The 26,446-nt window shown below is 42.1% G+C and overlaps 1 non-coding gene across 1 annotated transcript; it reads left to right on the top strand.

Moving 5' to 3' along the window:
• The first annotated feature begins 1,386 nt into the window (after positions 1–1,386).
• LOC124790905 lies at positions 1,387–1,576 on the top strand. The gene has a single exon (XR_007016366.1). It is a non-coding gene; the product is annotated as a U2 spliceosomal RNA (small nuclear RNA).
• The last annotated feature ends 24,870 nt before the right edge of the window (positions 1,577–26,446 follow it).

Below are 26,446 nucleotides of genomic sequence, written 5' to 3'. Positions count from 1 at the left end.
GGCCCGCTCTTGAACGTCAGGCACAGACTTACGTACTATTTGGCTTCACCTCTAGCTACGCATTAAGCAAGGCTTCACGTCTATTTGCGGTGCATAGCTGGCACTCCCTTAAATACCATCAACATAGCAGGCGGCTAGACCAAGTACAGCGACAAATGACTGAAACAACCAAGATAGTTTTCAGTGCACTCGGATATTCAATTAACGTGAACAGAACCCGCCAAGAAACAATTCGACGACTCCAGTTCGTTCACTTTGAGTAAGATGTAACGGACGTGAAGGGATTCTGTCCTTCAAATCTCCAGGAAATCCCAATCACCATCGGCAGCGGATCTGCATTCAAAAGGCGAAACACACCGCAGCAGCTGCACATGCTCCTTCGTCGTACCAACTCGGTCAGTCGCCGGGGCCACACGTCACTGTCGCTCACACAGCTGATACCCGAACACAAGCCCCTGCAGAGCGCGCACCGCAGTTAAATAGCCATCAGCCAAATATGCGAGGAAGACAAGCAGGCATCGAAAATCGACTCACAAGGATCGGGATGACAATCGATGGAGACTGGCACCAGCAGCTCACGCAGCAAACTGCCAGCGAGCAGCATCACCATCGCCCAGTGGAAGTGGCTTTCGCTCTGGCTGCTGTAGTGTACTCCGTCCCACTCCGAATTCTACAATGAACCTTGATGACCCATCAGTGATGTACCTGGTGTCGGTAGTCGTGTTCCTCCCTATCCCTCATAGGTGTCAGAAACCGGAGGCGCCTTAGTGTTGAACCGGAATGTGGACCACAAGAGGCCTTGTTGCTTGCTGCTGCGTTGAAATCCGGTATAGGCATCACTTTGTGATATGGTGTTGTCAGAAGACAGTCAGTTCTATCATCAGTAGATGGTGAGCGGCGAGCAGCACAAATTTCAACATGTTAAGGCCATCATGTTGCGTATGTCACTGGCTAGTTCATAGGCTGTTGTGGAGCGTCTTCGACATAGATTCACTGTAGTACAGTAATCGTGGAATCAACTACTATTAGTGTGAACGCCATCGATCCCAATGACCATCTCTTGCTCTTGACGAGAACTGGAAAGCTGGTGTATTTAAAGAGAGCTATCGTGAGGCTACAGCATAGAGCTCGGTTCATAATAACCGTATGTGTCCTCATTGGTCCGCCGTACTCACTTATTAGTGTGTTAACTGCTGTGTCAGTTCCACACAGTGTCCTCTTGTGAAAGACATTTATTTCGCAACATGTCTTATGAGCTAAGGAATATGTTTGTCTAGCCTCCTTTGGTTTTCTGTCGAAGCCTCCTTTCTGCTGAATGTCTAAATTCACTTGGCAGACAGTATCATAATGTGTCGACAACCTGACCCACCCGCGATATATGGTTTATTTCCTTCTTCCGCTTGCTAAGATCAAAGTTTAGTATCTGTTCTTATCAGCGTAATATCTGTTACGTCCTGCATCGTAGCACTAGAATATTAAACTCATTTTTGGCTCATGACGGAGTCCTAGGGGCTTGCTCCACTTCTGTTGCGGGTTGGCCCGGCATTGCAGTACTCCTGGAATCGGCCCACGTAAAATTAATTCAAAAGCCGGCTGAGGCAATGCGAATGTGTTTCAATAATTTTTTCTAATTAGTACCTGTTACTGTTCGTTGCAACAACGCTTCACTTTTCATTAAATAATAAACTTAAGCAAATCACACTGCATAATACAGTCTGCTTCAAGAGCAATATTTTTTCTGAATGAATTTCAGCAGAAACTTGGCAGCAAAGAGGCCGTTCGTGAATAATGGCGTAGTATAAACAATATCAAAATTATTATACTTATGATGTAATTAAATTTCATATTGTGGTTTGAAAAAAATAATTTTATGATGTCCCGCGAATGCTTCTGTCATTATACCTTACTCTTATCAACAGCTATCTTTGGTTTCAAGTTATGATTTAGGTTCTAATGATGATCCGTTTACTCAAGAGATTTTCACAACACAAGTGTAATTACGCAACATGATTCTAAATCAATAAAGCTAATACTGTCTGTATAACACTGAAGACATACACAGACTGTTTGGAAACTCCCGTTCCAAACTTCTAGGACTTGCAGATGGGAGTGAGTACATAATACTTTGAATAGGAACACACTGCGGAAATGTACCATTTCCGTTCTACGACGTTTTCAATTCATATGTTTAACATATCCATTTCTCCTAGGGGAAATGAATTAGGCGTGACGCAGTATAATCATTAGGTACCAATTCGAAAGCAAACATAACGAAACATGGAAGTACCACTTAAGCACATTTGATTTTATTAACGCTCAACTATTGCGTGTTTATGTCACTCCAAAACGAAAAAGAACCCAGAATACCATATGTAAAGAACATCAGGTCTGACATAGTACAAGTCATACTGTCTACCCTACTGCATACAGGACAAATCTCTGAATCTTTCCTCGTTCCCTTGGCAGACGTGGACGTGTTACACATCTGAAACGAACGGAAACGGCATGCTCCCGGACATGGGTTCCTATTCAAAATATTAAGTACTCGTTCCTCTCTAGAAGTCCTAGATGTCTGTACATGCAATTTCCGAACACCCTGCATAAAGAAACAACATCTTAAAATACCAAGATTACACATACAAAATCTAAATGACCACTTTGTTAATGAAGGTACTTACTCTACAACAAAATACGTTGTAAGTACAAAGAAAACAAGAATCAGACAAATGTAAAATGGAGCAATAAAGTTATCTCAGTTCCAAGCACATGTAACGGGAACATCATCGAAAATACGGAACTTTCGTAATACCTTAGAGAGAGTGCGAGGAGTTGCTTCGGGTAGTTAGAGAAGACGTGATGCTGCGGGTTAATAACCTAAATCTATGGGGGAGTTATTAGCTTGTCGCTGTTCAAGGAATAACCAGTGCCGACGCCGTGTTGTCGTTAATGACACTGGGACGCCAGTGAAACGGAAAAGCAATAAAACCTTGACAGCCTCGCAACATTCACAGGCAGTATCGCGTCCGCTGTTTTATAATGCACACTCCTGCACATGAAACAACAATATAGTAAAACAAGAAACGCTCTTAAGTTCTTGGAACTTCTGTGGTTGTTTATCGAGGCGGTGTAATGCTCTTTGATTTAAGTAAAGAAGCACAAACATTTGACGGACGAATTTTATTCTTGTGTAAGGCATTGTTATTCGTCACTGAGGTTCTGCAGCCTAACTTACTGCCGTTAACTGACAGGCAGTAAACCCTAAGTTTGTTTGAAACTCCACACTGACTTAGTAGGCATAGTTCTGTCAACGACGGTAATAATTTTACGAGGCCCCAAATAACTTTCAAAACACAAGTTAAATGATCAGTAGGTAACAATTCTTTCATTATTTCACATGATGGAGTGGTCTACGTTTTACGCATTCGTCTTAGTAAGAATGACATGGAGGCTACCTTCAGCTTACAAGAAGTAGAGAATCCACTTGGACGTTTGTAAATTCATGCTAAGATCGTAATTTCGGTATTATCGTGTGCATGCCTTTTCTTCAAAGTTACACTTGTGATTTAGAAGGTATTAAACAAGTGTTGCTCAAAGCGCCAAATAAGTTTAGTCTTTTTTGAGCATATGCAGGTTAAAGTCAAGTCGGACAGGGCAGTAAGCGTGATCCGGCATGTGTGCACACAAAAAGGGGCCAAGTCGGTTTCATCAGCCGGGTTACGTTGGGTATTCTTCTGCTCATTATTTCGAAAAGGGAAACTTAATGGCTCACGAATACTACGCAAATCTCCTGGGCAACAAGGTGGTAAAATACTTAAAATACTTCGAATTTTAAAAGAATTAACTATCTTTCATCAGGAAAACGTGCACTGAAGCGCCAAAGAAACTGGTATAGGCATGTGCATTCAAATTCAGAGATATGTAAAAAGGCAGAATACCGAGCTACGGTTGGCAACGCCTGTATAAGACAATGAATAACTGGAACAGTTGTTAGATCGGTTACTGCTGCTACTCGTACAATGGCAGGTTATCAAGATTTAAGTGAGTTTGAACATGGCGTTATGTTCGGCGCAAGAACGGTACGACACAGCATCACTGAGGTAGCGATGAAGTGGGGATTTTCCCGTACGACCATTTCACGTGTATTCCGTGAGTAACAGGAATCCAGAAAAAAACATCAAATCCCTGACATTTCTGTGGCAGGAAAAAGATCCTGCAAGAATGGGACCAACGACGACTGAAGAGAATCGTTCAACGTGACACAAGTGCTACCCTTCCACAGATGCTGCAGATTTAAATGCTGGGCCATCAACAAATGTCATAGTGCGAACCATTCAACTAAACTCATCGATACGGGCTTTCGAAGCCGAAGGCCCACTCGTGTATCCTTGATGACTACCCTTGATGACTGCGCGATACAAAACTTTACGCCTCGCCTGGGCCCGTCAACAGCGACATTCAACTGTTGATGAATGGAAACATGTTGCCTGGTCGGACGAGTCTCGTTTCTAATTGTATCGAGTGGATGGACGTGTACGGGTGTGGAGACAACCTCATGAATCCATGGACCCTGCATGTCAGCAGGGGACAGTTCAAGCTGGTGGAGGCTCTGTAATGGTGTGCGTCGTGTGCAGTTGGAGCGACATGGGGTCCCTGACACGTGTAGATATGACTCTGAAGTTGACACGTACGTAAGCATCCTGTCTGATCACCTGCACCCACTCATGTCCATTGTGCATTTCGATGGACTTCGGCCATTCCAGCAGGACAATGCGACACCCTATTCATCCAGAATTGCTACAGAGTGGCTCCAAGAACACACTTCTGAGTTTAAACACTTCCGCTGGCCACCAAACTCTCTAGACATGAACATTACTGAGGATATCTGGGATGCCTTGCAACGTGCTGTTCAGAAGAGGTCTCCACCCCCTCGTACTCTTACCGATTTATTATCTTCCTTGCAGGTTTCATGGTGTCAAATCCCTCCAGCACTTCAGGCATTAGACGAGTCCAAGCCTTGTCCTGTTGCGGCACTTCTGCGTGCTCGCGGGAGCCCCACACGCTATTAGGCACGTGTACCAGTTTCTTTGACTCTTCAGTGTAACAGCCTACTTAGGTGCCTTGGCGATGGTAGATATGAAGTATGAGCTGTTGGAATATCCACACATTTCATAAAACTTGTACCTTCTGACTGACACGTATTCTCATGACTCAAGAAATATGTCGCTGGAAACCGAGTACAAGTTGTGACATATGGAGAAGTGTATCTTTCTAGGACTCGTATTTCAGGCATTTATAATATTCATTTCAGGAACGGTGGAGAAAGTTCATTTATCTAAAAGGAAACCATGTCTAAAACTAATTACATGCTTTAGCAAAAACCTGTCAGTCGCTACCTGGCCGAGAACTTTCAGTCTTGTGCTCGTAGCATATCAATATAACTCAAATTATTACTTACCACTGTAGAAATTTCCATTTCCAACGTTAAATTATATGCGTCTCCACTAGTTGGAAAACGAAAGCTGTTACCATTCGGTTCTGATATTAGCATAATATGAAATGGAATTCGAAAAATGTTCTGCGTATAACGTCATAGTTCTCTACAGAAGTTCTCCGCAAACACGTTACTTGCAGTATCACTTTAATAACAAGAGATATTGACTGCAGTTGCATTAACGTAAACAGAAGTCTATGACTAGTGTAAGAAGCATCAAAATATAAGTGTGGCCCTATAGAGGTAATGTAAGCAAGGCGCAAGTAACTAAGCTCTAACACATGAGAAGTAAGTTTCAAAACATATTTAGTACTCCAAGCACATCATCACATCCATCAACATTTATTTACTGCTGCTTTTATCACTCATCGATACTTTGCAATAATCACAAACTATGTACTGTTTTTCTACAAAATAAGGCCACTTTTTACCTTAGTCCATATATTCGTAGACCCTGAACTTCACAAAATAAAATGAACCATCGAAACTAGCAGCTCCCAGACCAAGCGCTGTCACTTCTTCAGTCACTTTCATAGATGTCTGAAATTCTCCTCTGTGAAAAAGAAAACGGTGAAAGAAAGAGAATTGTGAATGCTATTTCTATTTCGTTGCTTATACCGAGTTGTATAAGTGGGCCTAAATAAATCTATTAAGTTCATAAGTAAATGTTCGTCTGCCCTAGCTTAGGTAGGTGGTTTTCACAAGTGATTCTGGCCACACAGCTTAGAACGAAAAGAGGGTGGCTGACATACCAATAGCATTTTCCCTCCAGTTTTCAGAAAGTGTGAACTGGGGAAAGGGGAATCTCTGCCGGATGATGCGTGGGAATGACATGGCATACGTGACATGTTGCATGTAGTCTTTTGAATGAAATTGTAGTGGATCTGGGCTTGGCATCAAGTTTTCTGACGTATTTACAGAGCTAAAGCACTTCCTACGTGGAAACATTTTTGTACTCACAATTAGCCTGAAAGAAAGAATAGGCGCAATAATTCTACGATGTCGGATTCGTGACTATAAAACATCTTCTACTCTGCGCACGATATGTACGGGTACTACTGTTCATTGTGTGGAATAGTGACAAAGTGCGTTCTATCCATAAACCAATTTCTGTTTCCCTCCCAAGACTTTATCATGTAATGTGAAATGAACTATTTTAGAACTAGAGTTCACACTTTAATTACTGTTCATAACGAATCTAGAAATAACTTGTATGTGTGTAACGTTGGCAGTAGAGCAAATGACTGTTATCTAACTGCTATGCTATACATCTGTCACTGAAAGCACGGACCGGCAAAGCATACATGCAATTCAAAGTCAGAAAGCCTAGGGACAAAGCTTTGTATTCGTACGCTATGTGCTCAAAAGTATCCAGACACCCCCAAAAACATGCGTTTTTCATATTAGGTGCATTGTGCTGCCACCTAAGACGAGGTACTCCATATCAGCTTCCTCAGACATCGTGAAAGAGCAGAATTGGGCGCTCAGCGGAACTCAGGGATTTCGAACGTCGTCATATGATTGGGTGTCACTTGCGTCTTACGTCTGTACGCGAAATTTCCACACTCTTAAACATCCCTAGGTCCTCTGTTCCGATGTGATACCGAAGTGGAAACGTGAAGGAACACGTACAGCACAAAAGCGTACAAGCAGACCTCGTCTGTTGACTGACAGAGACCGCCGACAATTGAAGAGGGTCGTAATGTGTAATAGGAATACATCTATCCAGACCATCACACAGGAATTCCAAATTGCATCACGATCCACTGCAAGTACTATGACAGTTAGGCGGAAGGTGAAAAAATTGGATTTCATGGTCGAACGGCTGCTCACAAACCACACATCACGCCGGTAAATGCCAAACCACGCCTCACTTGGTGTAAGGAGCGTAAACAATGGACGATTGAACAGTGGGGAACGTTGTGCGGAGTGACGAATCACGGTACACAATGTGCCGATCCAATGCATACGGCGAATGCCCGGTGAACGTCATCTGCCAGCGTGTGTAGTGCCAACAGTAAAATTCGGAGGCTGTGGTGTTACGGTGTGGTCGTGTTTTTCATGGAGGGGGCTTGCACCGCTTGTTTTTTTGTGTGGCACTATCACAGCAGCACAAGCCTACATTGATGTTTTAAGCACTTTCTTGCTTTCCACTGTTGAAGAGTACTTCGGGGATGATGATTGCATCTTTCAACAGGATCGAGCACCTGTTCATAATGCACGGCCTGTGGAGGAGTGGTTACACGACAATAACGTCCCTGTAATGGTCTGGCCTACACAGAGACCTGACCTGAATCCTACAGAACACCTTTGGGATGTTTTGGAATGCCGACTTCGTGCCAGGCCTCACCGACCGACATCGATACCTTTCCTCAGTGTAGCACTTCGTGAATAATGGGCTGCCATTTCCCAAGAAACTTTCCAGCACATAACTGAACGTATGTCTGAGAGAGTGGGAGCTGTCATCAAGGCTAAGGGCGAGCCATCACCATACTGAATTCCAGCATTAGCGATGGAGGGCGCCACGAACTTGTAAGTCATTTTCAGGCAGATGTCCGGATACTTTTGATCACATAGTGTATATGAGACTCCCTGCTTTCAGGACTTGCCACAGGCATTACGATTCATTGGTACAGGAACTTTCAAACTGCAAAAGGATTTAAGCAGGGATGCTTCTTATCTACCACATCGTTTAAAATATACGTCCAGAAAACCTTAGACTAGTAAGTTGGGAGCGTGCGGTTATGGGCATTCAGATAATTAAGAATCAATGTATGCACATCTCGTTCATCGCAAATGATCGGACAGTGGTGACTAATGATGAGGCTGATACCTGCATTATGCTAAGAAAATTATTAGAAGAATATGATAAGTGTGAATTGAAAATAAATTTTCAACATACTGAATATCTATCCAGTGGACAAAATGTTACAAACGTTACAGTAGATGCCCAGCACATTAGGGCATGTAAAAAAATTAAATATTTGTTTAGCTTCCTATCGGAAGACAGGAGAAGTAACTGGGAAATATAGGTACCAGCAGCCCACGGGAAAACAGCAATCCACCTAACTAAACCGTTTGTCATGGTCTCTTAAGATAAGTTTGAAAGTACGGTAAACACTCTGTTGAAGTATTTTACAGTGTGACTACTACAACTTATAGATGTGTGTGCTGGAGGTTACTGGAAAAAAAATTTTAAAAAATGAGTGTTATAGAAACGGAATATCTTAGAAGATCGTGGAGAATATTTCGATGAGAGCAAGCAAATAAAGCTATTAGGGAAATGACCCACACTCAAGAAGCATGACAGAACAGAAGAACGGCGGCTCGCGTGATGTGGATAGACAATACGACATGCAGATAAGAGAGGCCAAAGAAGGTCTCGATGTGTCGTCCATATGAAACAAGGAGAAGAGGAAGATTGAATATTGTCTGTTTGGATGGGGTTAAGGACACTACGAGGAAAGGAGAAATGAAAGCGAAGCACAAGAAGATAGAAACATGTAGCGACAAATATGCTGCGGTGACAGCTTTAGGAATCCCACAAGAGAGAGAGAGGGAGAAAATGGTTTCTTTGAAGCTAACACCGTCGATTTCCTTCCCCACCTTTCTCCATACTAAGTTTGCGTTCCGTCTTTGTTGGCCAAGACGTCTACGGGGCTTTCAACATCTGACATTGCCTCCGTCCAACTCGATATAAATAGAAATGGAGGTTTCGGATAGAATAATGTCAATGTACACACTGTACCTGAAACGATAAAATAATAATCCGCAACATTTTCCCATCTTCTCTCTAACTTATAGTTAGACTCATTTCACATGTTGCATAGGTCACTGGGCGCTATCTGATATTTGGTGATAAATAATATTTTTTTTTCTCGGTGACCAGGTTCGACAGAATCTAGCTGCCATTTTCGGATCTTCTGGAAATAATGTTACTGTGCGTGAATCGCACAACCATAACGAGAGCACACTCCATTTATAAAATCTTTTCTGTTGGACCGTAGCTACAACGGCTCCACGGACGAACTCTCCTCCGGTGCACATTGTGCTACCGACTTTTTATTTATTCTGTTTTATGTATTTAGCAAGTCAAAGTGGGGCCTTTGTTTTATATACGAGTGTGCTCTCTATACGATCGTGCGATTCAGGGACAGTAAAGTTATTTCCAGAAGATTCGAAAAAGACAGCTAGACTGTCGAAACCGGTCATTGAGGAAGTAAATGTATTTCAACTCGCGATCTTGGCTGCAACAATTCTTATTTAGAAGCGTTTCCGTCATTCTGTCACATTTTCTCGTTGAAATACAGTATGTTTTGGATAGTTTAGATTTCAAGTGATCACACAAAATGAAGTCTAAACACGTTTTATCGTGATCCCTGAGTTGTTTATTGCACAGTGTCTTTGTTGAGAAAGCTGTTGCGAAGACTACTATTTAGGTTACTAGCGGAGGAAACCAGCTTTGCTCAGGTGTTTATTCATAGCTGTGCGTCCACGCCCGTAACACTCAGCGTCAGACCTTGCGCTTAGCCGGCCGTTGTGGCCGAGCAGTTCCAGGCGCTTCAGTCCAGAACCGCGCGATTGCTACGGTCGCAGGTTCGAATCCTGCCTCGGGCTTGGATGTGTGTGATGTCCTTAGGTTAGTTTGGTTTAATTAGTTCTAAGTTCTAGGGGACTGATGACCTCAGATGTTGAGTCCCATAGTGCTCAGAGCCATTTGAACCATTTTGAACCTTGTGCTTAATCTTTTACGTCATATCTCCTGAGCTGTGTGTCGTACATTGATATAATTTTGTAGATGCATTCAGCGTTATACGTGGATCCTGTCTGAAAAATATGTTGTTAATAGGAATTAGTAACAAGTAAGTAATAAATTTAAACGTTATGCACAATGCGCCATTTTTTCCAGCATCTCATTGCTTATGACGTCATATCTCCTGAGCCATGTGTCTTTTAGGTACTTTCAGCGGCATACTACTTGCGAAATTTATTGCGGAAAGGGTTAGTAGCAAAGAAGTAAATAATTTCAACGTCACACATGATGCGGCAGTTCTTCACGCATTTCATTGTTTCTTGAAGTCGTATCTCCGGAACTTGTATACCTTACAGTGATATAATTTTGCACTTATTCAGTGGTAAATGTGCAAACTGTCTGTGAAAAGCGTCGTGAATGCAATTAGTAGTAAAGAAGTAATAAACTGTAACGCCAGATCACATTCGGTACTTTTTCCTGCAAGAACAGCGGAAAAGTAGTAAGTGACAAACATTTTTCCTTTCATAATTTTACACGGGTTGTCAACGAGAGAAAATTTCGTAAATGTTTGAAATTCTGTGAAATTTTGTTGCAAGTCGTCGAGTGCTATCATTCTCAAATAGTGGATGAAAAAATGTCTGGAAATTCACACGTCGCAGGCTATGCTTCTGTTCACCCCCACCTGCCTGACAGGTAGGTCGTTCGTAACCGCACAGCTATAGTTGCTTAACTGTCTCAGTAAGCATACTCATGATTGCCCACCCCAAACCGCTAAGGATAGCAACTTGAAATTTGAATACGGTGTTGGTCTTATACTGTAGTCGTCGCTGAAGAAGGGATATTTTTAAACTCCGCCGCTAAGGTGGTAAAATTGGATGTAAAAGGTTATTTGAAAAACATCACCCTTAAGGCAATTTTGAATCGAGCATGTTTCGAGATTTAACCCGTATGGGGTGAAATAATGGGTGAAAGATTTTAGAAAATAAGTCACTATTAAAGACCTGCTAAAGAACTTTTAAGGCTGCATGAATGAGAATTGGTATTTAACTTGTCGGTTACAAATTAAAAGACACATGTTTCGGCGTTTTTGTAAATTCAATCCCTGAGGGGGTGAAAAAAGAGATGAAGTGTTTTATGAAATATTTCATTGTGAACGCATTTTCCAAAGCTAAATCCACGAAAATTTCCATTTGACTTCTCGGTTAGAAACGAAAAATAGATGTTTCATCGTTATCTGAAATTAACCGCTTCCCGGATGAAATGGGAGATGAAAGTATTTGTGGATGTATTTCATTATACAAGCATTTTTGAAGTTAAATCTATGAAAATTTGTATTTGGCTTCTTTGTTAGAAACAAAAAGAAAAACTACGCATGTCACTGTTTATGAAAATTCAACACCTAATGGGGTGAAATAGGGGGCTGAAATGTTTTATGAAAATATTCCATGTAGAAAAAGATTTTAAAGCTAAACGTAAGAAAACTGATATTTGACTTTTCGGTTGCAAATGAAAGAAATACGTGTTTCGGTGTTTATGGAAAATCAGATTCTTTGGTGGTAAAATAGACAGTGAAAATTTTTAAGAAAATATTTAATTGTATTAAAAAATGTTTGAAACTAAATCTATGAAATTTTGTATTTCACTTCTCGGGTAGATATAAAGGAATGTATATTAGGGCGTGAGTGTTTTTAAGGAAATATCACCATATGGACGCAAAAGGCATGATTGAGAAATACCTTTGACTCCAGCTAACAGAAAATGGTTCTAATGGCTCTGAGCACTGTGGGACTTAACGTCTGAGGTCATTAGTCCCCTAGAACTTAGAACTACTTAAACCTAATTAACCGAAGGACATCAAACATATCCATGCCCGAGGCAGGATTCGAACCTGCGACAGTAGCGGTAGCGCGGTTCCAGACTATAGCGTCTAGAACCTCTCGGCCACTGCGGCCGGCCAAGCCAACAGAATCGTTTCTTTGTCAGAAGTACTTTTAGAAAGGTCCGCTTCTATGGCCTTAATTAGCGTGAAGAGTTTAGTAAGGCGTTGCAATTTGTGAACAACATAAAAATCTGATTGAAGAAAAACAAAAAAAATCTGTGCAGATCATACAGACTACACAAGCAAAGCAGCAGGCGCTAAGCTAGTAAGGTATAGTGTACCAAGTTTGGCTGAAATCTTTCCAGTGCTTTAGGAGGAGATGTGGAACACACACACACACACACACACACACACACACACACACACACATTTGAATGGATTTCATGCACTCGGTATAAAGTCTTGCACTTTATCGTTATACATTCCACTCAATAAATAACACTATTTTGCTTCATTTTTCGATTACTCTACCCTCTGCGTCTTACCATTCCTTCCCCACTTCCCCTGCGTATCTCTAACGCTTCCTTCCGCTTATCTCATTAGCAGAGGTTGGAAATTTGATACTACAGTTCATTGGACGTTTTAACAGCGTTTCCTTTTAAGAGCAATGGAACTTTATCGTCATCTAAAAAGCGTCTCGTTAACTGCAACGGAAACGACTGGTTTGTTTCCATTCGTGGAAATCGAACGGAGGGCAAAGACTCTGAGTCAACGACGTTGCGACACCTGCTACAGACGTCTCGTCAGCGGCGGGGACTGATGACCGCGTAATGGACAGGCCGTCTGTGAGCAGATAAAAGCGGCGGCGGCAGCTTCCAGGAGTTAAGAGTTCCCACAGCCACCATGAAGGCGTCGCTGTTGCCATTGCTGGTCGCCCTGGCCGCTGTCGCGTCCACACTCGCAGACAACCCGGACGACCTGCCGCACTTCGGCACGCAAGACGACATCTCGCCGCTGCTCCACAACAAGGAGCTCGTGCAGGCGCAGATCAACTGCGTCCTCCACAACGGGCACTGCGACAAGCTCGGCATCAAGCTGAAGAGTGAGTACAGTGCGGTCAGTCGATGTTCGCGTCAACTACTTGACAAGTTAGCTGAAGTCGTGGCACTTGTTTAGGGACTTTAAGGAACCCAGACAAGCTTTCTTGTAACGTATTTCCTCCCTAAATGCTCAAGTGGCTCTATAGAAGACACGCTATTTATCGATTGCTTTGGATATCAGTTTCATATAATTTATAGTCGTTGTTGTGGCCTTGAGTCTAGAGACTGGTTTGATGCAGCTCTCCATGCTACTCTATCCTGTGCAAGCTTCTTCATCCCCCAGTACCTACTGCAACCTACATCCTTCTGAATCTGTTTAGTGCATTCATGTATTCATCTATTGCTCTGCCTCTACGATTTTTACCCTCCACCCTGCCCTCCAATACTAAACTTGTGATCCCTTGATGCCTCAGAATATGTCCTACCAACCGATCCCTTCTTCTAGTCAAGCTCTGCCACAAACTTCTCTCCAATTCTATTCAATACCTCCTCATTCCCCCCCCATGAACCATGGACCTTGCCGTTGGTGGGGAGGCTTGCGTACCTCAGCGATACAGATAGCCGTACCGTAGGTGCAACCACAACGGAGGGGTATCTGTTGAGAGGCCAGACAAACGTGTGGTTCCTGAAGAGGGGCAGCAGCCTTTTCAGTAGTTGCAAGGGCAACGGTCTGGATGATTGACTGATCTGGCCTTGTAACAATAACCAGAACGGCCTTGCTGTGCTGGTACTGCGAACGGCTGAAAGCAAGGGGAAACTACAGCCGTAATTTTTCCCGAGGGCATGCAGCTTTACTGTATGATTACATGATGATGCGGATCTCCGGGCGGGGACTACTCAAGAGGATGTCGGTATCAGGAGAAAAAGCTTGCACAGGATAGAGTAGCATGGAGAGCTGCATCAAACCAGTCTCAGGACTGAAGACCACAACAACAACAACCTCCTCATTAGTTATGGGATCTACCCATCTAGTCTTCAGCATTCTTCTGTAACACCACATTTCGAAAGCTTCTATTCTCTTCTTGTCTAAACTATTTACCGTCCACGTTTTACTTCCATAAAAACCTACACTCCATACAAATACTTTCAGAAACGACTTCCTGACACTTAAATCTTTACTCTATGTTAACAAATTTCTCTTCTTCATAAACGCATTCCTTACCATCGCCAGTCTACATCTTACATCCTCTCTACTTCGACCATCATCAGTTATTTTGCTCCCCAAATAGCAAAACTCATTTACTACTTTAAGCGCCTCATTTCCTAATCTAATTCCCTCAGCATCACATGATTTAATTCGACTACATTCCATTATCCTCGTTCTGCTCTTGTTGATGTTCATCTTATATCTTCCTTTCAAGACACTATCCATTCCTACAGCTGCTCTTCCAGGTCTTTTGCTGTCTCTGACAGAATTACGATGTCATCGGCAAACCTCAAAGTTTTTATTTCTTCTCCATGGATTGTAATTCCTACTCCGAATTTTTCTTTTGTTTCCTTTACTGCTTGCTCAGTATACACATTGAATAACATTGGATATAGGCTACAACCCTGTCGCACTCCATTCCCAACCACTGCTTGCCTTTCATGCCTCTCGACTCATATAATTGCCATCTCGTTTCCGTACAAATTGTAAATAGGCTTTCGCTCCCTATATTTTACCCCTGCCACCTTCAAAATTTGAAAGCGAGTATTCCAGTCAACATTGTCAAAAGCTTTCTCTAAGTCTACAAATGCTAGAAACGTAGGTTTGCCTTTCCTTAATCTATTTTCTAAGATAAGTCTTAGGGTCAGTATTGCCTCAAGTTTTCCAACATTTCTACGGAATCAACATTTCTACGGGAACATTCCCCTAGGTCGGCTTCTACCAATTTTTTCATTCGTCTGTAAAGAATTCGTGTTAATATTTTACAGCCGTAGCTTATTAAACTGATAGTTCGGTAATTTTCACTTTTGTCAACATCTGCTTTCTTTGGGATTGGAATTATTACATTCTTCTTGAAGTCTGAGGGTATTTCACCTTATAGTAAGTGTTGTGGATTCGCAAGAGCGCCAACCCACTATGAGAGGAAGCCGAAAGGCACGCGTTTTAGCTCACGCAGGCTGGCGTGAGGTCTGGAAAAGGTCAAGGAAATTAGAATAGAAAAAAACGTACGTAGCTGCTGGAATACTTAACTTTAATCCATAAATGGTGAACATCGCTCTTGACGGTACATGTTTTACAGCATCAATAGCAACTGGTAATGGCGTCTTGCTAGGTCGTAGCAAATGACGTAGCTGAAGGCTATGCTGACTATCGTCTCGGCAAATGAGAGCGTATTTTGTCAGTGAACCATCGCTAGCAAAGTCGGCTGTACAACTGGGGCGAGTGCTAGGAAGTCTCTCTAGACCTGCCGTGTGGCGGCGCTCGGTCTGCAATCACTGATAGTGGCGACACGTGGGTCCGACTTATACTAACGGACCGCGGCCGATTTAAAGGCTACCACCTAGCAAGTGTGGTGTCTGGCGGTGACACCACAGCAAGCATTATAATTTCAAAAACTTGACAAAATCTTCAACAAAATTCACGACAAACTCTTCAGATTTTATGTCTAGGACCAACTACGAGGGCGTTCAATATGTAATGCAAGACCTTCTACCTGAAGGCAGGTTGGTTTTGTTCAGGATTCCAGAACACCATATTAACCGCCACTCTTATGGCTACCAAACCCTATTTTTCAGCATAATCTCAGTGCAGATCAGCACTGCAGAGTGCCTCCCACTTGGGTTGGTGTAACTTCAGTGTTACGACATCTGTGACAAGGGGCGTGAGTTGTTACAAACTTGGAGCACCATTCCACAACAGTGGTTTTCGGCAGACGTTGTGCCCCACATGCATTGATCATTTTACGATGGCTGTCAGCCGGTGTTTGTCCTTCGGTAGCCAAGAAACGAATAACAGCACTTTGGTCCTGTTTGGGCGCATTTGATAACAACGTCGCCCTTGTTCACGTTTCCGCATTTATCGCACGAACATCGGAAAGACACGAATGCCATACTAATCCGTCGCCTACGTGTCGGTGTTTAGATATCCGCGTCAAGTCGTGCTACCTTGCGTATATGCTGCAACAACGTTCTCAGACGGAAACTTTGGATCGTCCCTTATATTGAAAGTCGTTTGTATCTTCCAGAATATTCGTCACGTTTCCCAAGCAGTCAAACGAGCTATTTATCCTTCGTGCTGCCCTCCACCCGCACATTCAATATCCCCAGCTAGTTCAGTCTGATAAATATCACCATCTTAGGGAGTATTCCAGTACAGACCTCCTCTATAAGCCATCCACAGAGCTCTTCAGTTCAACCAATGAATGCAAGTTGTCAATTTCTTTACTTGCAGTTGGCTGAACACACTCATACAACAAAGCAAACAGGTATTTGACAATTTCTAATAAAACACTGCCTTATCACAAACTTAGGTATGTCCAGTGGACACCATATCCAAAATTATTAAACCTCTTTGACCTTAAAAAAATCGTGACGACGCTGTAGCATTCAACCAGAGGTGCCCGATTCGAATCCTCTCCAAGAGATAGGTTTTGGGCGAAAAATGCGAGATACGAGTGTATAGTTCTTCGTTATGCGATTGTACTGCAATGTTTTTAATTTCATTTCGAGCCCATTTGCAATGTTTCAAGTAGTGAGGAAGTAATGTTTTGTTCACGACGATGTGGCCATTGAACAGAAACAATGAACTAGGAGGATATCAATCATGTTTCCGTGAATGTTACACAAGCAGCTGAGAACTGAAATAAATCTGCATTAAAAGCGTAGTCTTCATACGTAGGGCTCTGGACAAAACACCGGCTACTAAAACACAACGCTACTGCAACAATATCAGTTTCATGCATTAGGTAAGCCTTTTGCTACAAGTTTGTGCTTAGCTATTTTCATCCTCTTTTTCATTTTGGACGTAGCTATGAAGTAATATCTTGCTACTGCGCCGTAAGGCTACAAATAACGCTTTTCCACAAGGGAAATTGCTGTTTATTATTATCAGTTTCCCCTCACTGCCCTTCTGATAGGGAGAAGAAGTTTTTCCTATTTCAGCAACATCTTCGTGCATATACAGGGAGTCTTTACCATTGACCTCGCATCTTGGAGGCGGAGGGCTAGCATTCTCGACGAGTCGTCCAGATTTAGGTTCTCATCGTTTTCCTTAATATACCTGAATTAATGTGAATGCCGTGATGCTTCCTTTAAAATGAGTACTTCTGACTCCATTCTCCATTCTTGCCGTCTGCAACTTGGGCTCCGTTTCTAACGATCTCTTTGTCGCCTTCCTTTGACAGCGGATAATGTCAAATACAACAGTTAACATAGATCACAAAAGAATTAAGATGTCGAATCAATAACACTTTCAGCCTTGTATTTTTCCAATTTAATTTTGTTTTTGTTACCAGTTTCGGTGTTGGACTACGCCATTTTCATTCCCCTGACCGACGGGTAGGAAGAATGATACCTCTTGTACAGTCGAAGTAGGGGCCAGCATAGAGTCACTGGTATCCTACATTTCTTTTTAATAACATCATCACTTCATAGAGGAATGAAGGGTCACGTTCTTAAAAAGAAGTCTACATATACCAGTGACTATGTGCTGTTCCCTACGTCGACTGTACCAGCGGTGGCCTGGAGACAGCGTAGAATAACGCTGAAATTGGCAACAAAAATAAAATAAAATAGGAAATATATGCGGCTGAGGACGTATTTGATTTCACATTTTATACTGAACAACCGAGGTCTCGCAACCATCCTGTATAAAGATGGACTTACAGAGGAAGAAATAAGAGGTTGAATGTGAAATGCGTTATTCATCTTCTCCTGCATAATCATCCGCAGCAGAATCTCTTTATTATGATAGGGAGGACATTCACATGAGATTCGATACCAGTGACTATGTGCTGTTCCCTGTGTCGACTCTACCAGCGGTGGGGCCTGGAGACGGCGTAGTGTAACGCCGAAATTGCTAACAAAAATAAAATGAAATTAGAAATATATACGGCTGAAAACGTTTTTGATTTCACATTTGTAAGACATCACGATAGCTGTGGATTTTGTGAAAAAATATTGTGGACCACCTGCGTGTCTTCCCCGACGGCAGTGATACCTTCAAGCGGGACAACTGCGTGTGTCAAAAAGCCTGAATCGTGCTACGGCGTGATAGTGAATTTACCTTGATGTCTTGGCCAGGAAATTCACTCGAGCCGATTCCTACGGATACTACCGGTCGCCGTCTCCGCACCCACAAACCACCTGTCCCTAATTTACGACAACTGTACGAGCTGCTGCCGATACTTGCTACCACGTACCTCCATTAACCTAGCACTGACCCGGTCGTTCCCTGCAACGCACCATCGCTACTGTATTACATTCCAAAGGGGACTAACACACTGCTAAGAACCTAAGTCCTCAGAAAGTTTTGGCTCATTGGTTCATCTTCAATGGTGAAAAGTCTACGGCTGTGAACTTAGTGAAGTACGTACACATATGTTGTGTTTGTCCCTAGGCAGAAAAAAACTATAAACTGACTTGACATTACCGCTAAACAGGTTTCGAGTTTATAAAATATTCACCTACCGCAAAAATGCTGTATATCTAGAAACTGCCCCTAAGAAGTAGCTTCGGAAATTCATTGATATTAACAGTTCATTATTTGCATTCAGCCAAATTCTGATCAAATCTACCTTAAATTAAGGGATACATAATTTGAAATACGACTTTGGAAAATTCCAGCTTGATTTTGCAACTGGGCAGTTAACTACAAAATGTCTGCAATCTCACCACTTGTTTCTGTTGACGGCTTGTTGATCTTTTATTGGTTAAATGCGGATTAGGTAATTTGTTAAAGAGTTGCGACCCCCCCCCCCCCCCGTTTACGATATCTATTGGTGGCTTCAAACCCATCAACACAGACGTTGGGATGGGAAGACAATTATCCACCCTACCTCCACCAAACTCTGCCCGGTGATATTTTTACAATTCAATAAACTGGTACTAAGATGCAACTGAATGATTGGTTCGCGAGTTTCTTCAATGACAGGGATTTGCTTGGAGTCCTTATTCACTACCCATAAGTTCTGAACACTATTACACAAGTGACTGCGATGTGCCTGATACTTAGGTATCTGAGAACGCGAAGGTGACATGCCCTGCAGCAGCTCTGTATTCACTTGCACCCCGAAAAGTAAACTACGGCATACAAAGCAGGTGGCAACTACCTCGCCAGGAAGAGCTAGCGCCCAGTGCACCACGTAAGCGATGACTTAACTCGGTTACGTTGCCATCTGTAGGCAGACCACAAACTGTCACCTCATACTGTGTTTTGTTTTTTCGTTAATATGACACGCCAAGTATATCTCTCTTGTCCATGGCGAACGCTCCCTAACACTAAGCTGCAACAAACAGAACAAGGAATATACTTTGACAACACAACAAACAATCTTTTTCCCTATCAAAATTTTTATTTATTTATAACAACACTACATACTGTCAGAACCAAACTCGTCTGCTACTGAAATGGTAGGAGCATGGATCTGGGAATTTCGAGGTGCTGGGCAGACAAGACTAACATTTCGTACTTTCATTGTTTTCTTTTTTAATCTCAATTTTCTCAAATGTAGCAAATATATAAAAAATTTACCCAGGGGCACATGACTTTTTTAAAAAACAACGATTTAAAAACTCATAAGCATTTAAGAAAATGTAGATTTTAAAAAATCGATGAAAAGCCAAAAATCAGAAGCATTTGGATACAGTTTTAAAAGAATTACAGGGAACTTTTAATTCTGGCGTAGAATAATCACTTTTTAAAGTAAAAAAAATAGATTAAAAATATTTGAGCTAGGTAATTCTTTACATTGTTTAAAGGAAAAAAGTTGCTCAGTCTCAAAAGACTTTAAATTTTTAATTCACGACAATGCTAAAACCATAAATACTTTAAGATTCACAGCGCAGCTAGAAGGAAACTAAAATAAATAACTACGCCAAGGTTGGCGGCTAGAGGTCAGGCAATACATCTAACAAAAGGTTCAAATGGCTCTGAGCACTATGGGACTCAACTGCCGTGGTCATTAGTCCCCTAGAACTTAGAACTACTTAAACCTAACTAACCTAAGGACATCACACACACACATGCCCGAGGCAGGATTCGAACCTGCGACCGTAGCAGCAGCGCGGCTCCGGACTGGAGCGCCTAGAACCGCACGGCCACCGCGGCCGGCATACATCTAACAGACGCACGGTTCTGGCCAGACTCTTAATTATAAAATATACAATATTACAAATCGCTAGCGGACGCTTGCCCTCAGAACAAGGGAATTGTGCCCGTTTAGTGAATAAACAGACAACTAAACGTACATTTTTTTAAACAATTTTAACACCTTCTGATGTAATTCAAAAGAATCAACGCATGAGTGCTTAAAATATAAAAGATATTACAATGCTGGATATTATTTGTGCTGGACAAAATGTGATCTCTTTTATAATGGTCTTAAATATAACATGGGCACATTCCAATTACCAAGGAGGCCAATCTGCTTTTGAAACACAGGTCAGATAAGAGCCACTAGAGAAAGCTACTAACGCTGTAGGCGTGTACCCAAAACAACTCTCAGCTAGCAGGACATAGCAAAACCACAAAAGGCATCTAGCACCAACCTGTAATTACATGCAAATGAGGTTCTCACCATTTATTTGTCCGTCGGAGCTGGAGGCACAAAGAATTCGGGGAGGACCTCGTCTGTCCACGAAGGCATCAGAAATGAGAAGTGGCAGAGTCAGAAGACGCAACTAGTATCCACGAAGGTGGAGTGAAGCGAGGAATGTTCAGATGGCATCAGCACTCTCTCCACGGTAAACAGCTGCCATCCCAAATACGGTGACCACCTTCTCCGTCCTTAGCGAGCGAGCTTTTTTAATGTGGGAAATAGTCTACAACATAAGGCACAAAGAGAGCTGTGCGTATCGTCAAATTCGCTTCAGAGAGCCGTAAGGGTGCCTCTGGTGAGACACAAGGAAGGCCTTCGCCAGGGAACGAAACGAAAGAGGTTCAACATGACGTATGCACGGCTCATGACGTATCTCCTTTATACAGAAGCTCATTTGTGAATGAACAGAACATGGATATAAAGAAGCTGTAGTAATTGTGAAAATTAAGGAAAAAGGGCTATCAGAGCAATAAATGAAGAAAAACGGACAACTGGGCTTAGGACTCAACGCTCTGAGCGTTCTGTACAAACTTGGATATGGTTCAAAAATGGTTCAAATGGCTCTGAGCACTATGGGACTTAACATCTGTGGTCATCAGTCCCCTAGAACTTAGAACTACTTAAACCTAACTAACCTAAGGACATGACACACATCCATGCCCGAGGCAGGATTCGAACCTGCGACCGTAGCAAACTTAGATATGTACATAGATAATAATAATAATAATACAATAATAATTATCAGCGGCTCAGTGGCTTGGTGCAAGTGTTTCTATTGAACGCCACTTTGGCGACTTGCATATCCCTGTCTTACCCCAGCTATCCTCCTGGGGAATGGGGATCTACACTTTAACGTGGAATCTGAACAACATGTTGTTACTGGCGACTCCTTACATCGTTGAGAGGTGAAGGCTAGATTAAAAGTAAGACTAAAAGGTCCGTGTTCCAATTGAGATACGATCCTGCAACATCTTGGTTTCCAGATCCACACTTTACAGCTAGTCTACCAGGCCTGATAAGTACAAAGATAGTTAACCTGTGGGAAACGATGAGTGAGTTTACGAGTATCAAAATACGTGACATAAATGGCCACATATTTTGATTGCGTTGAATTAGAAGCTAAGATTATTTACATCACCAAGCGACCGTAGACGTTAGTATTTTATCTAAATTTCAACCTCATACCTTCACTCATTCCTGAGAAAAGAGATCTAAACATATAGACAGAAAAAAAACTTATTGTGATATACTATGGAAGGCGGAAAAATAATGCCTCCGACTTTTTTATTTAAAGACTCTTACAGTATTTGAAATAAAACATCTTATTAACATTCTACATCTTTACCGAGCGAGGTGGCGCAGTGGTTAGCACACTGGACTCGCATTCGGGAGAACGGCGGTTCAAACACGCGTCCGACCACCCTAATTTATATTTTCCGTAATTTCCCTAAATCGCTTCAGGGAAATGCCGGGATGGTTCCTTCTAAAGGGCACGACCGACATCCTTCTCCATCCTTCCCTAATCCGCTGGGACCGATGACCTCGCTGTTTGATCCCTCCACCGAACTACACCTTCATTCTTCAGACTACAGATTTACATTTCAATATAGTCACCCTGTTGACTGACGCATTTCTCCCAACGAGAGACCAGCTAGTTGATATTGTCACAGTGGAATGTTTGACATTGTTGATGGAACGCCGGCTGCTACGGCAGCAGGTTCGAATCCTGCCTCGGGCATGGATGTGTGTGATGTCCTTAGTTAGGTGTAAGCAATTCTAAGTCCTAGGGAACTGATGACCTCAGATGCCAAGTCCCATTGTGCTCAGAGCCATTTGAACCATTTATTGATGGAACCACAACCTCACCTCTGCTTGCATCGCTTCATCACTGACAAACTGGAGTCCTCAAAGGTGTTCTTTCAAGTCTGGTAACAAATGAATATCAGATGGAACCAAGTCGGAACTGTATAGAGGATGATTGATGAGAGTGAATCCAAGACGTCAGATAGTGGCAGATGCCGCAGCGCTCGCGTTGGTTGTCATTCTGAAGGAGAGGGAGCACCCTGTGTGGATTAACTTATCGAATTTCTGTTTTCAATTTTCTACGTTACACACCGCAGCGATACACGCTCTAGTTCGGCACCCTCTGGCGGCAAAGATTCGCCACTTGCCAGCCAAGTGGGAAAGTCGACCGAACAATGTGCACTACATGCAGTACTTCAAGCGAATTTTTTGACTGGAGACTCCATCAGGAGTTGCGTGCACCACGACTACCACACCAGTGTTAATATCAAAATGAGGGTCATCATTGGTCGTTGAAATAGAAATCCTGATTTTGGTTGCAAACAGAAATAAATATTTCTACTTAAACAACCTCTACTGACCATCATTCTGTTGTTAATACTTCAAGTGATATTGAGAACAAAACAAACAAAAATTCGGAGAAAATTACTTTTCAGCACGCCCTCTTAATTACAAATTAACAATTTTCGGATTTTTCCCGTTTCTTGTAGTGGGATACCTTGCTTCTTTGTCAACTTTCATAGTTATAGATCAACGGGAAATACCCTACAGGCTTTGATGAGTTTGCGAGTATCGAAATATGGTCGTATCTCTTGATTGCATTGACTTGCAAGGTTAAATTTTGCACAATGTCTAGGGACCTTAGACCTTAGTACATGATACAAATTTAAGCTTCATACCTCTACCCGTTCCTGAGAACAGTAGGTTTTAACAATCGGACAGACAGAGACGGAGGGACAACAAAGTGATCCAGCGAGGATCCCATTTTTACCCATTTAAGGTACGGAACCTTAAAAACGTAAAATAGTGTAGCATATATGAAGCTGTCATAAAGGTAAATACGAATAGACCAAAATGGCAAGGGAAGTTATGATGAAAGCAGATTAATGGACAAGGCACGAGGTAGGTTTAATATTTTGTGGAAGTCAGGAAAATAATCTAAAATTTGATGGGCGGTGTACACTGTGCGTGTGTGTGTCCTCACGCAATTAAGGGTACATCTACTACCCCCTAATTAGCAAAGGAACCGGTGCAAAGAAGACGAGTGAAGAATATTGGCGAAAAGTTGGGGGGAATGACAACACTACGCTTCCAAATAGAGGGATCCAGCGAATTAGGAATATCTGAGAAATAATCTTCTTCCTTAGCATAAACTCAGATGTTTGTAAGTTTTATAACAGATATACTTACATATTGTGTATTTGTTGCAGAAGCGATTCCTGAAGTCATAACCAACAAATGCCGCAAGTGCTCACCGCGGCAGAAGGCCAACGCGGAGAAGTTGAAGAATTTTCTGCTGAAGCACTACCCCGGCGTCTGGGAGGCGGTCATCCGGAAGTACACGAAGAGGGGCACCCACTGACGAGGAGACGTCACTGCCCACGCCACGGCGTCATCGCAGCAGAAGTGGCGAGACCTCACGTATAAGAACTATGCGCGTCCGGTGCGCCAGCCTCAGGAAACTGTAGTTTACGACCCATAAGGGACTAACGCGAGTTGTCTTAACGACATTTTAACTGCTCTAGCGGGATATGACGTAAAGAAAGTATTATGATAAAACTGAGCAATGTACTGCATTATGGTTTAACTTTGTGCACAGAAATCATCATTATGCCATATTATTAAATGTTACCAAGTAACGTATTTATAGTTACTTTTAATAATATCCTTTCCATACCTATAATGGCTTTTCACTGCAAAGAAGACAGTAATGTATAACATTTACTGATTTTCCTTATCTGAAAGGGATCTGCATTCATAAGTCACCATTAAAGGAGGATGTTCTGCACTTTTACTTCTCAAATGGGTTTTAACTTCCCTTTTATGTAAGATGCTGGAACACACGGAAAATGATTCCAGTCTCTCAGCAAATATTCTGGTAAAGGTGATGGAGATGCGCTTGTAACATACTCGGAGAATGTGAAGTATTGCTTGAAAATTAACGAATACTATGTAGCAGGTAACTGTCTACGATTAACTGGGCTTCGGAAAACAAAATCACTAACGTTAACAAAGTCAGCATTTCGTCTGCGGTAGTAAGAATGCAAAAATCATTTTAGCGACGTTATAAGGAAAACGAATAGAAAGTATTTGCTTGAAAAACTCTCAAATTTTTTTGTGAATATCGCGGCTGCTGATACACCAGAAATATTGTGGCTTTTGATGCTTCGTATCGGTGACATGTCTAAGTTGTACATGGACACTTACACATTCAGTATGGCATTCGATTGAGAAGGAACCCCTTAAGTGGAAGACTCCACGTTCAGTCTTCAGTAAGGCACATTTGAAAGCATTATAAACTGAAAAACATTAAGTGCTGATGACTCACCATGTGCATCAGGAGGGCAACAAAAAATGAGTGTCCGGGAGGTATGTATTACACTTCACTGAACGGACATCATCGACATTCAAGAAATGTTCAAAAGAAACCAGTAACTTGCATTTTGAACAAAGTAGGATTCTAGGTAGAATTTTTGGAGTTCCCTCATAGCAGACAGAAAAGGTCCACGATTTCGACAACTCTTCGCCAAACATCTTAAACTTACCCCCTCCTCTAACTCGTTGTGTGTCATCAGTGTTAGAAGCTGAAACGTCCCCTTTGAACAATTTATACAAGACTGTGCTTAACCTGACACACAATATTTTTAGCGCAACGCAATCTGACTTTCAAAATTCCCTACAAAACAATGGCCCTGACTAACATTTAACTATACCTTTCACAAATCACTTACCTCACAAAAATCTTCGCTGCTCAAGCTACTGCAATACAGCGAGCGCCACTACTGCCAGCTAAATAAAAGATTCAAACTATGGAAGGCACTAACTACTGATAGGGATAGTTAGCAAATGAAAGATATTAATAGAGAACGAACAATGTATTTACCTTGATATCATCACAAGTCATAATATATATATCAGTTCATGACAAATTACAAACCTCCGCCATCTCTCTCCCCACATCCACCACTGCTGGCGGCTCACCTCCAACTGCGCAACGCTACGCGCTGTTCACAGCCAGCTGCCTAACACTACAATGGCGAGTATTACAACAATGCAAAGCAGCCACAGACTGCACACAGCACAGCCAGTGATTTTCATATTGAGGTGGCGTTACCAATAAAAAAACCTAAACAGCCTACTTAACGTTGCCAACAAGAAAATATAAACAGCCTACTTACATAGAGAAAACATAAACAGCCTACTTACATAGCCCCCATGCTCCCCACAAAAATTTTTACAAATTGGTTTGGGCAGTGCCCAATACAGATTTGAAAAAAATTTTTCATAATTACAATAACAAAGATATCAAATGCACACACTTATTGATACAACGTTGGTCAAAAGCTAAAATTTTGTCACAGTCCATAAAGACAGTCCTGATTCATCACAGTAAAATAGCAGTGTTTTTCTCAAAGTCTAAGCAGTAAAAGAAAATGCACACAGAAGTAGTGGATTTCCATGCAGTCTTGAAGAAGTAGTGTTGTCCTTCCAACGGAAAGACAGTGCTGGCTCTTGACA

This window comes from Schistocerca piceifrons, chromosome 3 (assembly GCF_021461385.2).
Source record: "Schistocerca piceifrons isolate TAMUIC-IGC-003096 chromosome 3, iqSchPice1.1, whole genome shotgun sequence".
In the NCBI taxonomy this organism is placed as follows: Eukaryota; Metazoa; Arthropoda; class Insecta; order Orthoptera; family Acrididae; genus Schistocerca; species Schistocerca piceifrons.
Note: the sequence above shows the minus strand (reverse complement) of the source record. Positions and strands in the feature narration are given on the sequence as shown.